Consider the following 13,466-nt stretch of genomic DNA (forward strand, 5'->3'; position numbering starts at 1 on the left):
CTTACACTTGGTAGGGAAGTAATTTCTCCAATGTATTTGTCAAGGAATGAACTGCCAGCTGAATTGTTGTCTCTTCCGGATGCTCTTTGGGCTTCTGGTCTTAATGATGTGGGCCTTTTGGAAATACCGCCATACGTGGTAACTTTGAAAGCCAATGTTAAATTGCCACGCATTCCCCAGTATAAGATCTCTAATGAAGGTGAAAAAGCGTTGCTAGCAATTATCTATGATCTGATTGAAAAGGATGTAATTGAAGAGACAAGAGGTAACGTTTGCAATAGCCCTGTTTTGCCTGTTTTAAAACGTACTGACCCTTCACAGCCACCTGTTTACAGATTTGTGATCGATCTTAGAGAGGTAAATAAGATTGTTGTGCCACAGTTTCCAGTTGTCCCTGATATAACTGCTTTGTTAACTATGATTCCAGCTTCCGCTGCTTGGTTCTCAGTGATTGATTTAAAGAATGCTTTCTTTAGCATCCCGATTGCAGAGGAAAGTAGGGACATTTTTGGTTTTAGCCTAGGAGGTCGTAGCTTCCGCTTTAAACGCGCTCCTCAAGGCTACTGTGAAAGCCCATCAATATACAGCCAAGCTTTAAAAGCACAGCTTGATGCAATTGTTTTACCTAGTGGTGCCACCCTTATCCAGTATGTTGACGATTTACTAATCGCCGCGGATACTGAGGAGATTTGTAAAGAAGCTAAGGTGTCATTGTTGCGTCATTTGTCTGCCTTCCATCACAAAGTGTCTCTCTCAAAACTGCAATATTGTCGACAAGAAGTGACCTACTTAGGTCATCTCTTTTCGAAGGAGGGAAGGAAACTGACCCCAGAAAGAATTCAGGCCATTGCAAAATTGAGCGTGCCAAGAACACAGAGAGAAGTGCGTGCTTTCTTGGGTATTACTTCCTACTGTAGGCAGTGGATCCCGAGTTTTTCTTTGCTGGCAAAACCTTTAATAGCATTGACATGTAAAGATACACCGAATCTCGTCCCGTGGTCTGAAGAGTGTCAGAAAAGTTTTTCTGAATTGCGTGAGGCATTATGTTCAGCTCCTGTGTTGGGCACTCCCGACTACAGCAAGCCTTTTACATTGTATGTTCACGAGAAAGAAGGTTGTCCATTGTCAGTGTTGACACAGTCTTTTGGAGACAAACAGCGCCCATGTGCGTATTTTTCATCGACCTTGGATCCGGTAGCTAAGGCCTTGCCAAGTTGTTTGAGAGCCACAGCGGCAGCAGCTGTCTCTATTCGACAGTCTGCTGGGTTAGTAATGAATAACACGTTAATTGTGATGGTTCCGCACGCAGTGGACACGTTGTTGAACAGGACCAAGACACAGCACTTAACTAGTGCTCGATTGTCAGGTTATGAGTTGACACTATTAGCGAGTCATGTACACATAAAAAGATGCAACACATTGAATCCAGCTACTTTATTTCCGATTGCAGCAGACACAGATGAGATTGAACAACATGATTGTCTGTTCAGAACAGAAGAGGAAACAAAAGGGAGAGTGGATCTTAAAGATACTGCCTTGACTGAGTGTGATGGTACCTTATAGGTGGATGGTTCATGCTTCAAGCTTCCGAATGGTGATACGACTGCTGCATATGCTGTTACGACTTTGCACACGGTTGTTGAAACCGCACGTATACCACATAACTCGGCTCAAGCAGCAGAGCTAATTGCACTTACGAGGGCATGTGTGTTGTCGAAAGGTATGAAGGTGAACATATACACCGATAGTCAGTATGCGTTTGCCGTGGCCCATAGTTTTGGGCGCTTGTGGAAAGAACGTGGATTCCTGACTTCGCATGGAACCAAAATTCAGAATTGTCAGTTGGTGAATGATCTCCTTGAGTCACTGACCTTGCCGCTACAAGTTGCGATTGTGAAATGCAGTGCGCACAAGAAAGTTACCGATGATGTTGGTCGTGGTAATGCATTTGCTGATGAAGTTGCGAAAGAAACGGCAAAGAATGTAAATAATCAAATGTATGTTGCAGGCCCTGCAAGATGGGTTGGTGATGTTGGAATGTGTGAAGACACGATAGAGAGTGTGAAGTCCCTTCAAGCTGAAGCCACAGAGAAAGAATTGAGCAAGTGGAGAGAAAGTATGGGTATATTGGAGGAAAAAGGTTGTTGGGTTGATTTGTCAGAACATCAGCGTTGGTTGTTACCCGATGCGTATGTGCTTGCAGTGGTGACGATGGCTCATGGAATGGCCCATATTAGTGTAAAAGGGATTTTCAAGTTGTTGGCTCCAGTATGGCAAAATGCTGGAATTCCCAAATGTGCAGAGAATGTGGTCAAGAATTGCATGGTGTGTCTGAAATACAATCCTGGTAGGGGAACCCCAACTTCAGCTGGTCATTTTGCACCTCCAACGTATCCGGTCGAGGTTTTGCAGCTAGATTTCATCCACATGGAAAGGTGCAACAATTTAAAATATGTACTCGTTGTTGTCTGTGCCTTCTCAAAGTGGATAGAAGCATACCCCTTAAAAGACAATACTGCCTTGTCCACAGCTAAAGCCCTTGTCAAAGAATTTTTCCCTAGATTTGGAATGCCAAGAATGGTCTGGAGTGATAATGGGAGTGAATTTGTGGGTCGAGTGATGAAAGAAGTATGTGAGGGGCTAGGGATTTAGCAGAAATTTCACGCTGCAAATCACCCCCAATCAGCTGGATTAGTAGAGTGCTATAACGGCACCTTAAAACTTAAATTGGCTAAAATTCAAGCAAGCTCTGGTCTTAAATGGCCTGACGCGCTGCCTTTAGCACTCCTGTCAACAAGAATGACTGTGCACTCACGAATGGGACTTAGTCCGTTTGAAATAGTGTTTGGCCGCCCGGCCAATATATGGGGAGTGCCAAGGCCTACAAAATTCAGTGAAATCGAACATCCAATACTGCTAGACTATCTGTATGAATTGAAGGCTAAATTGCGTGTTTTACACCAACAGGTGCACGATACTCTGCCTCAGGCCTCTGAAGCTCCAGGACATCCCATCGATCCTGGAACGTGGGTGCTGGTGAAGAATTTCCAACGGGCAAAGAATGATGAGCCCCGTTGGACCGGCCCCCATCTCGTCCTTCTTTCTACAAGATCGGCTGTTCGAGTGAAAGGAAAGAAGAACTGTATCCACGCCGTCCACTGTAAAAGGGTCTCTTTGCCTTTGCCATATGACCGGTGGGTCCAGGAGGGGATCGCTGATTCTGAAACTGAGACCGTGCCTCGTTTTCTGCCTTTTAGCGATGCGCGTGTGAAAGGAACAAGCTCTGAGCGAGAAAGTGACAATATTCTGCAAGAAGCTGTGCCACCGTCAATCCGATTGGATACTACAGAGCCTGAACTTTTGTTTCAAGATCAGACAGTACCCGGACGAGAACGCTATAACTTGAGGCCTAGAACTATGGCCAAATAAAAATTATTTTTCTTTGATATTTTTGACAGTACAGCTCTCTCTCATCTGAGAAATTTTCTTTTTTTTGGTTTTTCTTTTTCGAACCACCATCCGGGTTCAGCTGTAGGGTCGCGGTGCCAAGACTTTGGGGTACAAGCCGGAGACGTTAGGTCAACGGTTCTGGTTAGTCTGGGGCATTCCCTGGACTGACAGGTGTATTCCTAAGTAGAAGAAACTCACCCGCCGTGAACAGCATGATTAGAGGATGGAGTTTTTCAAGATGGAGAGACCCGCTGAGAAAATGAACTTTAAGAAAAAAATATGTAAAATAATGAAGAGCAAACGTTTTGTATTATTATGTCTGTTTGCACTAGTTAGTATGATGATGTTTACTGTGGGATATGTATTATTGTCCTCTCAAGTGCCATTTGCACCCACTGTACAGCCTATACCTCCTCCTAGTGTCTCCTTACACTCTTTCCACCCTCTGCCTGAACACGAACAAGCTAGATGGTCTGAGTTTGTAAACAACTCGTTCATTCAACTCCTGCACCAGCACCAACTAGTTATGAATACAACCAATTGCTGGGTGTGTGGTTTAATGCCATATACCATTAATAAGGGTATCCCATATCTAGTGCTGCCGTTTAGCTATAATGGATCGTCATGGGCATTCCAGACTATGTTTCTTTTTGCATTAGATGCCTACTCCCCGCGACAACCGCGTTCGATCAGACCTAGCACGAACAATAAGGCCTTAATGAAAGGAGTTGCTGATATGAGCAGCGATATCGACGCATACTCATCTATTCCTAAGGATGAATTGCGAGCTTATGTAGGTTGGAACGCGACGGGGTATAGCATTAGTCTGGGCGAGAAGCAGCGAAAAATTTCATCCCCAATTTGGGTCGTACCCCACATAGGTCGGTTCTGTTTACAAGGTAATGGTCAGAATCCAAGAGCTCAACTGGGAAAAAGTGACTGTACTGAAACGTACACTTTTCCATCACAATTTTCCCCTGCGTTTTTGGCTGCCAAGGGTACATATTTTGTTTGCAATGACCGAGCATATACATGGTTGCCCCCTGATTTCTCGGGCACATGTTATATTGCAAACTTGCTACCGCCAACATTTACTGCTGCCTCTGATTATCACAAGACCAGAGTTGTGAGAGGCGTTGTTAATCAGGAGGATACTGCCGGTCAGGAAGCGGTAGACTTCTTTTTGGGTTTACTGCCGTTTTGGGGACCGATGGTCAATAGTAGGAACCTGAGACAACTGACTCGTGTGGTTGAATCCACTGTTAATGTAACGGCTGGTGCCCTTGGTAATTTGACAGCTGAGCTCCAAGCGGATCGCCTCATGACTTTGCAGAACCGTATGGTTCTAGACGTCATACTTGCAGACCGTGGTGGGGTATGTAAGGTCATCCAATCTAGCTGTTGCATTTTCATACCAGATAACGCTCCAACAGTTTATCAAGCCATCTCTAAACTGCATAAAATATCTGAATCTATTCACGTGGATAAAGGAGATTGGTCACTGATGGGGTGGTTCTGGGAACTGATATCTGCCTGGGGATGGAAGATTCTGATGGTCATTGGAATGATCTTAGCCATTCTTTTCCTGTTCTGTCTGTGTGTACAGTGTGCTCCTACAGTATGTGGCCTCTGTGCTACATCGTGTATAAGGAAACCTGTAACGAGGGACGAGCTAAGCAATAGGATGATGCTACAGCAACATCTCCTCTGCCTATTTCGGTATCAGCGAACCGCGAATGGCCAATGCGGTATGTACAAGTGTTTTGCATAACGTTTCATCGATAAATTCACTTTGTATACGATATTACACATTGACTTCGTGGGTTCCATTTTAGAGCGGTAGCCATCTTATGGTTGCCCTCACATAGGCTGCGCATTAAGGCCATGCTACGGCCTTCAGAACACATGTACCTTCTATTGACTTCTCTGTGACCTGTGCGAACTGGCTCCACTGCCCGAGGTCAGTCCGGTCTCACGAGCTCCCCTTCCTACGGCCACCTGTGATTAGCATCAGGGTTTGACACACCATAAAGCCTTTCATCCCACACAACCCCCAACAAATCTCTTTCACACCTGACTCCGCTTCCTGCTTTATGGCCTGTTTTACGAGGTGGAGGTGCCCGTGTTTATTGCGGTCAGCTGATATCTGATGAGGGATCTGAGCCTCGCTGGGTAAATAATTGTGGGCTGGCTGAACTGAAATGTGGGATGGTCATCATGACTCTGCCTTTTCGTTTGTAATGAATACATATGAATGACCATATCGTAAAACGAGGAATGTGTGCCTGAAGCATGATATTTTGTATATAAGGAGAAGACTGGTTTTGTAATGTTGAGCAGTCTCCTGAGAACATACCCGTGTGTACTTCTAGGATTGCTGTTACTGGCTGCAGTCAATAATAAAACGATCTTTGACGCCACCACAAGACTCTGTGTTTCTGTGGTCCAAGACAGGAAGAACTCAAAGTCATAGGGTGCTACCCCTGGCACCGCTGGGGTCCTAAATTCCTCAGTACTTCAAGTTAAGGCTGGATGTAAGCCTCTTTTAAGATATGTTAAAAAGATTGATTTCACAAGCACGGCGCAACCGCTTTGCAGGCAGAGCCTAAAGACCCACCCCTTCAATAGTTAGTAACATACAGGTATAATTGGGGTGCAGAGGGCTCTTCAAAAAACAGGCGTCAGTGCCACTGCACCTGCTGCACTATTGATAGCTATGTCCCTGGTTGTAAAAGCTGTTTGATATGTCAGAGGAATCTGTTTAAAACTTTGAGGCTGGTTTTATTTTTAAACGCTGTGTTCCCAGCTTGTGTGTGAGATGAGCTATGTTGGCCCTCTGCGAACAACACGTTAAAGTCCGCCCCCCTGTGAGTTAGGATACACTAGAGTAGAAGTACAGAAGTTGAGAGAAGAAACAAACTCCATACACTCAGAACAGTAGCGTAAAAGCATCGAGCACAGGAGACAGCACGCAAGCTTGCCGTCGTCTGCATGGCAATTGACACAGCAGGGATCATCAAAGGAACACAAATGTCTCTGCTGCTGATTTGAGACCGTGCCCCATCACGGGGCGGCTTAAATGATGGTGCACAGCAGGGAAAGCAATGAGACATCGCTCTGCAGCAGAAAAACACGTAAACAGCTTCTCTGTTGACAAAGAAAGAACAGACACATCAAGGGGATAGAGTTTTGTGTTTTTTCGCAGCTGGTTAAATGGAGATTGTGGGCATCCCAGGCCTCCTATTTTTCACACCTTGATGTCAATTGGGAAGACATATAAGGCTGGAGAGTCTGATTGCATCGGCCCACAGAGGAGTTTTCTCTTCATCATGATGCTGAAGTAACACTGGCTACTAGGTAGATCAGTGTGACTAGAACAGAGGTCTAGGAACTTTTCAAGAGCTGCTTGTGGTCAATAAATATAGTCCCAAGATGCTAAAGGCTTTGACCATTATTGCAGTAGTAGCCACATCAAATGCAATCTACTATCACAATAGTGACCGTCCAACTGTATTCCACAATATCAAGTGACAAAATATTGCCATGAAATGAAATTTTGTACTTGTATAGCGCACTGCTGCCCCAGCGACAGGGCGTCCTGGCGCTTGTACTCATACCGCTGTGGAACCCTTCCTGGCTTTCCCTGTGAAATGTCCACTCCTGGGCACCCCCAAGGTGAAGCCAGGCATCCTAGCGCTGTGGGGGCCATTGTGGAGATTAAGCAAGCTATTGCCCAGAGTTGCAGAGTGGGACCCATGATTAGCGTAGGCACCGAGGCGAGAATTATCAGGTCCGAGGAAATTGAGCCCAAGACCCGGCGAGGCAGGAATTGAACCCTGGTCCCAGGCCAGATCTCTGCATCAGGGTCTGCCTCTCTAACCATTGAGCCACACGTCTCCACTAATGCCAAAATATGCCAAAATATATCCCAAATATGGACTGATAAATATCATGAAACAATGTCTATGTAGGAGCTGCTGTTCGTGTTTGCAGGTGCTGTGAGGAAGTTGTTGTCAAAGCGAGAAGCAGGTTGGATGTCTAAGGCAGCTGCTGTTTCACCTTCTCTTCAGGAGGAATACACATTGATGCCAGCCAAGGGACAAGGATGTTGTGGCACCTCTTGGGGATTAGGGCTCACTCCAGCAGAGGTGGGTGCAGGGCTCGGACAAGGTATCAACAGATCCAGTAGGTACTGGTCGGATAGGCTGTTGTAGGAGAGGCCTCTCGAAGCTTGTTGTGCCCCAGTAGCTCAAACAGGTCAGACAACTGACCCTTAGAATTACTGCTGGGGAGCCTGGGTTCAAGGCAAGCGTGTCCAGTGTTCCTTCTTCATACCGCAGGGCAGCCCTCCTTCTGAATCTTCCACAGGTCCAGGAGTGTTATGATGAGAAGTTCTGAATTTGCCACTTTCATGTTTTGTGCCAGCCTTTGCATGGGGGAATTTCCTGACCAACACCCAAAACTGGTTTTGGTCAGTTTTTGTCCCCTTCCCCTAGCCCTATCTCTGAACTGTCTAGGGTGAAAAAGACAAGGGGTGGCCTGGTGTCAGGTTCCTTTGTGTGTGCTGCAGACAGACCACTTTGAAGTGCAATCAGGGCAGGGTACAGGTCCTCCCCAGCCATTCTGTCAGGGTGACACATTCTCCTCACATCTAGGCCTTCTTTATTCCCGTGTCTGTAAAGAATACATGGACTGCGACAAGAAAATCCAACTTTCCAAAAGTGTCATTTTCAGGATAGTAACTTAAAATCCAACTTTACCATTTGAGGAGTTTAAATTACAAATAACTTGAGTGAAAACACTGTTTCTCTATCTCGTCTCAAACTGAAGTTATCACTTATTATTATGTATATATGTCCTGCTTTTTTAAATACCATACATCCTGCCTTAAGAACCTGTAGGGCTTACCTTAGAGTTGACTTATAAGTATTTTAGAAAACGTTTTTGGCCTGACAAAGGTTTATTTTGCAAAGTTGAAATGGCAGTTTAAAACAGTACTACTGGCTGCAGTGGCAGGTCTGAGACATGTTTTACAACGCTACTTTAGTGGGTGGCACAATGGATGCTTCTGCCCACTAATAGCATTTAGGTACAGGCCCTTTTGGGTGTAAGCCAAATTTACTATGTTTAAAGGAGAGCGCACAAGCACTTAGCTACTGGTTAGCAGGAGGAAGCGCAAGGAGTCCTAATGCCAACAAAAATGAGTTCAGCAAAAAATCAGGGAGTGAAGGCAAAAAGTCTTGGGGTGTACGCTTCGACGCCTCGTCAGGGGTCGTAAGCACTATATAAATGCAATCACAATACAGTACACTACCACACCAAGGATGTCAGGTCTAGCACATAAAAACTAGCACACTGCACTCCCATGGTCTGAGACAAACATGCACATCACCTATCTACATGCTTGATCAATCCCCTGTTCTCCTTGGCTACAAGGCTGCTATCGCATGGTTATTACAAAATTCTGTGCAGCCCTACACTCTAGCGACTCCACTCTGGTTGCTGATTGCACTTCTTTTCAGGCCTAGATTTCCCAGGTACTGTATGATCGATGGAGTGGGACTTGCAAAGAAACCAATTTGCAGATTACTTCGCTAACTCAAGAGTATAGGCAGATGGTCATGTTGCAGATACCACAAGCTATCATAAGAAGTGTATGTGTGTAAGCCTGCGGTTCTGCCATTGGATTAGCTGTATTCCTCCTTTAGTTTGCTAGGATATGTGAGGCCATTTTAGTAATATGAAAAGTAGAGGCAGAATTATGTTGGTATCAGCCGCCTCCAGAGGAGGTATTAAGACTTACTCTCTTAATGCCTCTCCTGGAGGCGGCTGATCCACATTAGAGTTCCCAGGAATAATTGACAATCCCAAAGTCCCGCTTTATGCTGGCTGCTTGCTAGGAGAACGCAACAGTCGCGGTCTACTCGAGGGTGATCCTGTGATGCAACAGGTTGGGATGCTGGCAATACACCCCTGATATTTTTGGGCTTCGCTTGCGAGCGGGAATTACAGGCATATATTTTTTACTAGAGCCTGTTGACGGTGAAGGGCGAGTTCTTGTTGCTAGACCTCTAAGAGGCTTCAGCCCCTGTGGTAAAGCAAACGAAGCTGAGATTAGAGGTGGGTGAGCTAACAAATTAACATCGCGGTCTGATCCAGGGGTCTGGCCTGGCTCTACAAGCACAGACACGAACAGAGAAAATCTGCGGCATGTGTTTCTTGCAACAAACATCTTGAGATACAATAAAGACTTTAAAATTCGAGAGATGTAAGGATATACGTCTGCTGCAGGTAGAAGCACTTCACCTTTGTAGATCAGATTATATCAGTGCATTAAGCGGTGGTTCTTAGACATGTATCCAATAGGTAGTGTCTTGGTACATCCTTAGATAGAAAGCGCACTGGTTTTAACCGTTGCCTTTACGCCTGTGGCAAAGCCTTCTGGTCTCATGGTTTTGGCGAGGCCTCGCTTCGCGTCCTAGTTGGTGAGTAGTGCAGCTCATCTCCAGTTCTGAGCAAACCGGTGCCAATCCATGTAATATTATTTGTCAATAAAGGTTGGCAGTTAGCCACAGGCTTCATTGTGAGTTGTGTCCAGGAGCGGCCCGCGCAGGTAAGAGCGGTGCGGCGGGCTGGGGGTTGAGGACTCGACAGACGACGACAAGGAAAAATTCAATACAATCTTTGCCTCTCGACTCGACCCACCCTGCCCCACCGCTCTTACCTGCACTGGCCGATCCTGGTTGTATCTGTGACACAAATACGAAAGCCATCACCAAGGTGAGGCTAGTGGTCTCCAAAAACAGCCCCCGCCCCTTCCCTCAAAAGGAAAACAGTGGAGGACAGTAAGCTGAAGTGGTGTAGAGGGACAAACATAACCCAGGGCAATGAAAGCTGACCATCATAAGTAAGTGCACTCAGGAATGTGGAGTTTGCGGAGGAAGGAAAAAGAGTGGGATGGAGGTAGGAATAATAATCAAAACAAGAAAGTACTCTTGGCATCATGCCACCTGCGCTGCATGTATGCAAAATGCAAGGTATAGGTTAGAACTTTTCCCCCAGTCTCTAATTTGCATAATGTTGCTTGAAAAGTGTTGGGGTATAAATACATTCCTATGGGTAAAAGTCAACTCCAACCAGTGTGTCACCTTTGAATCCTGTGCCATTGCACCCCTAAGGCCAAGCCCCCTGCCACCTCCAACAAGGGTGTTACTTTTCAATTCTGAGCTTGGGCTCAGCTGGGCCAAGCACCTCCCCTCCTAAAATATAGTGGTGGGTGGACGACGGATGACAGCTCTGCATTGGAGACCTCTTTATCTCATGGAAGCCTGCCGATACCCTGATTTATAGATAGATGATTCATTGTCGCTATATAATACATGTGTGAGGCAAAGCTCTCTGACTGACGCCCTACAGGGTGAGAATTAACGCTGTAACACAGATGGAATACACGGAGAGATGAGGGGCAGCATTAGAGGGTGGTAATGGTGGAACGGGTGAAGAAGCAGGTCATTGCCGGTGGGAGGCGCCACCCATGCTGAAGACTGCCCCTAGCATCCAAAATCCAATGAAGGCGTCATCCTTAATTTGGCACTGAAGTCCCGATTTAAGGGACGCCGTTGCGGGATAGTTAACGTTTTATATACAATAGCAAGCAGTCTTTTAAAATAATAATATTTGGACAAGAGGAGCAGCGTCATAGAATTGAATACGCAGATGTTCAATTGGTTCCTACACTCACATAACAGGCAGGGAAAGACCGGACCCACGAACGGAAGCAGGAATGTGCGGGAACAAGAAAGTGGGGAGGTAGGGGCGTAGCTATCAGTTGAACATCCGGTGCAAAGGCCACGGGTCCAAGAAACAGATGGGACCCATGTTGCCTTTTCTGGATTCACTTAAGAGACTGTCGACTGTTCAGATATGAAATTTGGGCTGGAGGGAATGCCCATTGCTTAATTCCCTTCCTGTGTGCGTGGGTGTGAGGACAGAGAGTGAGACAGGCCCCTGAAAGGCAGGAGAAGGGACGAACAGTATCCTGCACGAGTTCTGCATGCAGGCTGCGTTCTTCAGTCGTGAGCTGCTGCTGCATGGGGATGATGGAGGTGGTGCTAAGACAAAAGCTGCCAAGGTTCAAGTCTCGGCGTCGGGTCAGCAGCCGGTGACTTTGGGCAGAAGACCACCTACCGGTGCCTACAGAGAAACAAGCATTTGCAATGCAATAGGTCTCGCATTTGCGAGAGTTTAAGCTTTTGGCATTGTAAATGAGAATACCTTTATTTATGTTTTAAAAATCAACACATAAATAAAAGGCCTTGTCATTTACAATGCCAGTATCTCAAACTCTCTTAAATGCGAGACCTATCGCATTCCAAATGCTTGTTAAACTTGGTAACATTCTCTGGGCATTGGTTTCATTACCAGTCCGGCTTTGTAAAGGTCCTTCCACTGCAGGGCAACACGTACCTCCGCCATTTTAGGAACCTTTGGACCGTTTCAGCTAGAAACATTGGGGCATATTATCAAGGATGGCGTTAAAATTATCGCCGGTTTAGGGGCAGAAAACTGCCGCTAAAGCGGCGATAATGGGCTTGATAATATGATGCAGAGAATTCCAATAGAAGTCCATGTTCACACCAGAACATGGACTTCTATTGGAATTCTCACCAGCATATTATCAAGCCCATTATCGCCGCTTTTCCTGCCGCTAAACCGGCGATAATTTTTAACGTCGTTCTTGATAATATGCCCCATATTGTTTTGTTAAAATCTGCAGATTATGCGGCAGATGAAGGATTAAGTGGCAAGAAGGCAAATTTTTAATGATGCGAAAATTGCTGCACCCACTCAATCGCTGGGCCCTGGATAAGACATAGTGATGTAGTGTGATAAGACGTAGTGAAGGAGTGTGAAAACACACAGTGATGGAGTGTGAAAAGAAATAGTGATGCTGTGTGATAGACATGCCCAGAGAGACTCTTATTTATCACAGTTACAATATGCAATTTTTAGGAGATGGAGCAGTGAGGCAGACATGTCTGCGGTGCTCTTTATATTTTAGATATATCTGGATGTGCTTTATTTATATTTCAGTGATGCAGTGTGCTGGAGCAGAGTTTTCTGTTGAACATTTATCGAGTTTTAAGCTCCAGTTTTGTTTATATGTTATGTTTAAAATTACTAATTTGTAATCACTAAATATTAGTTTTGTTAAGAGTCAAGATTAACCAACATTACTAATGAGAGAAACTACATGTGGGAATGCATATATGTTGCTTAATAATAATGTGCAATTTTATTAAATGAGTGTCGTAAAAGTGCTATTTGTTTCGTGTTTATGCTTTTTAAATAACGTGTACTAATGCTTTATTGCGTTGCAGAAGGCTAGGTAATTACATACACATAAGGGTATTAGTGGGGATTAACACTGTTTAATCATTATGCTGTGGTAACGTTGTTTTGTGTTTCTTTTAATTAAGATGGTCCGTTTTGGCCTAAAACAAGATGGCTGCCATTTACAGCCTGCACTCGAGTGATTGAATTTAGACAAAAGGCCTTGCTGAACATGGTCGAGAGTCACCTGACCACAGTCTTTGCCTGTGTAGAAAGTTTTCCGTGAGGACAGCAGCTCTGGGAACGATTCCAACTGTCCTTGGAGAAGGATAAAGCCACAATGAACAATGACCAGTCTGCGGTGGCTCTGCTAAGATATCAAGGAAGAGCATTTACGAAAGTTACATTTGCAAACTCGAGTTTCCTTCTTCCGTATTTTTATTTTTGTGATTTTTCCTGAGCGGAGGTTTTCTAAATGTAACCGAGTGGCATCCTTTCCTGCTCGCTCTGATCAGTGGCTCAACGGATATTCAACATTTGTTTGTAAATTTTTATTTTGATATTTTCCCTATAAATATGTTAGACTAGAGAGGGTCCGTGTTCCATTGCGTTCATTGCGTTCACTGCGTCCCTTGCTGTTCCATTGCGTTTTGGACTTCTTCCTGAACCTATGCTGAGGACGG

The 13,466-nt window shown here is 45.2% G+C and overlaps 1 long non-coding RNA gene across 1 annotated transcript in view; it reads left to right on the plus strand.

The window, feature by feature from the left end:
• The window catches only part of LOC146829621 (uncharacterized), a 92,532-nt gene extending 79,534 nt beyond the window's left edge, over positions 1–12,998 (plus strand). The window contains exon 3 of the long non-coding RNA XR_014962025.1: positions 12,930–12,998. This is a non-coding gene — a long non-coding RNA (uncharacterized LOC146829621). The remainder of the gene's footprint in view (positions 1–12,929) is intronic.
• The last annotated feature ends 468 nt before the right edge of the window (positions 12,999–13,466 follow it).

The sequence above is a fragment of the Triturus cristatus genome, chromosome 5_2 (assembly GCF_964204655.1).
Source record: "Triturus cristatus chromosome 5_2, aTriCri1.1, whole genome shotgun sequence".
NCBI classification, from domain to species: Eukaryota; Metazoa; Chordata; class Amphibia; order Caudata; family Salamandridae; genus Triturus; species Triturus cristatus.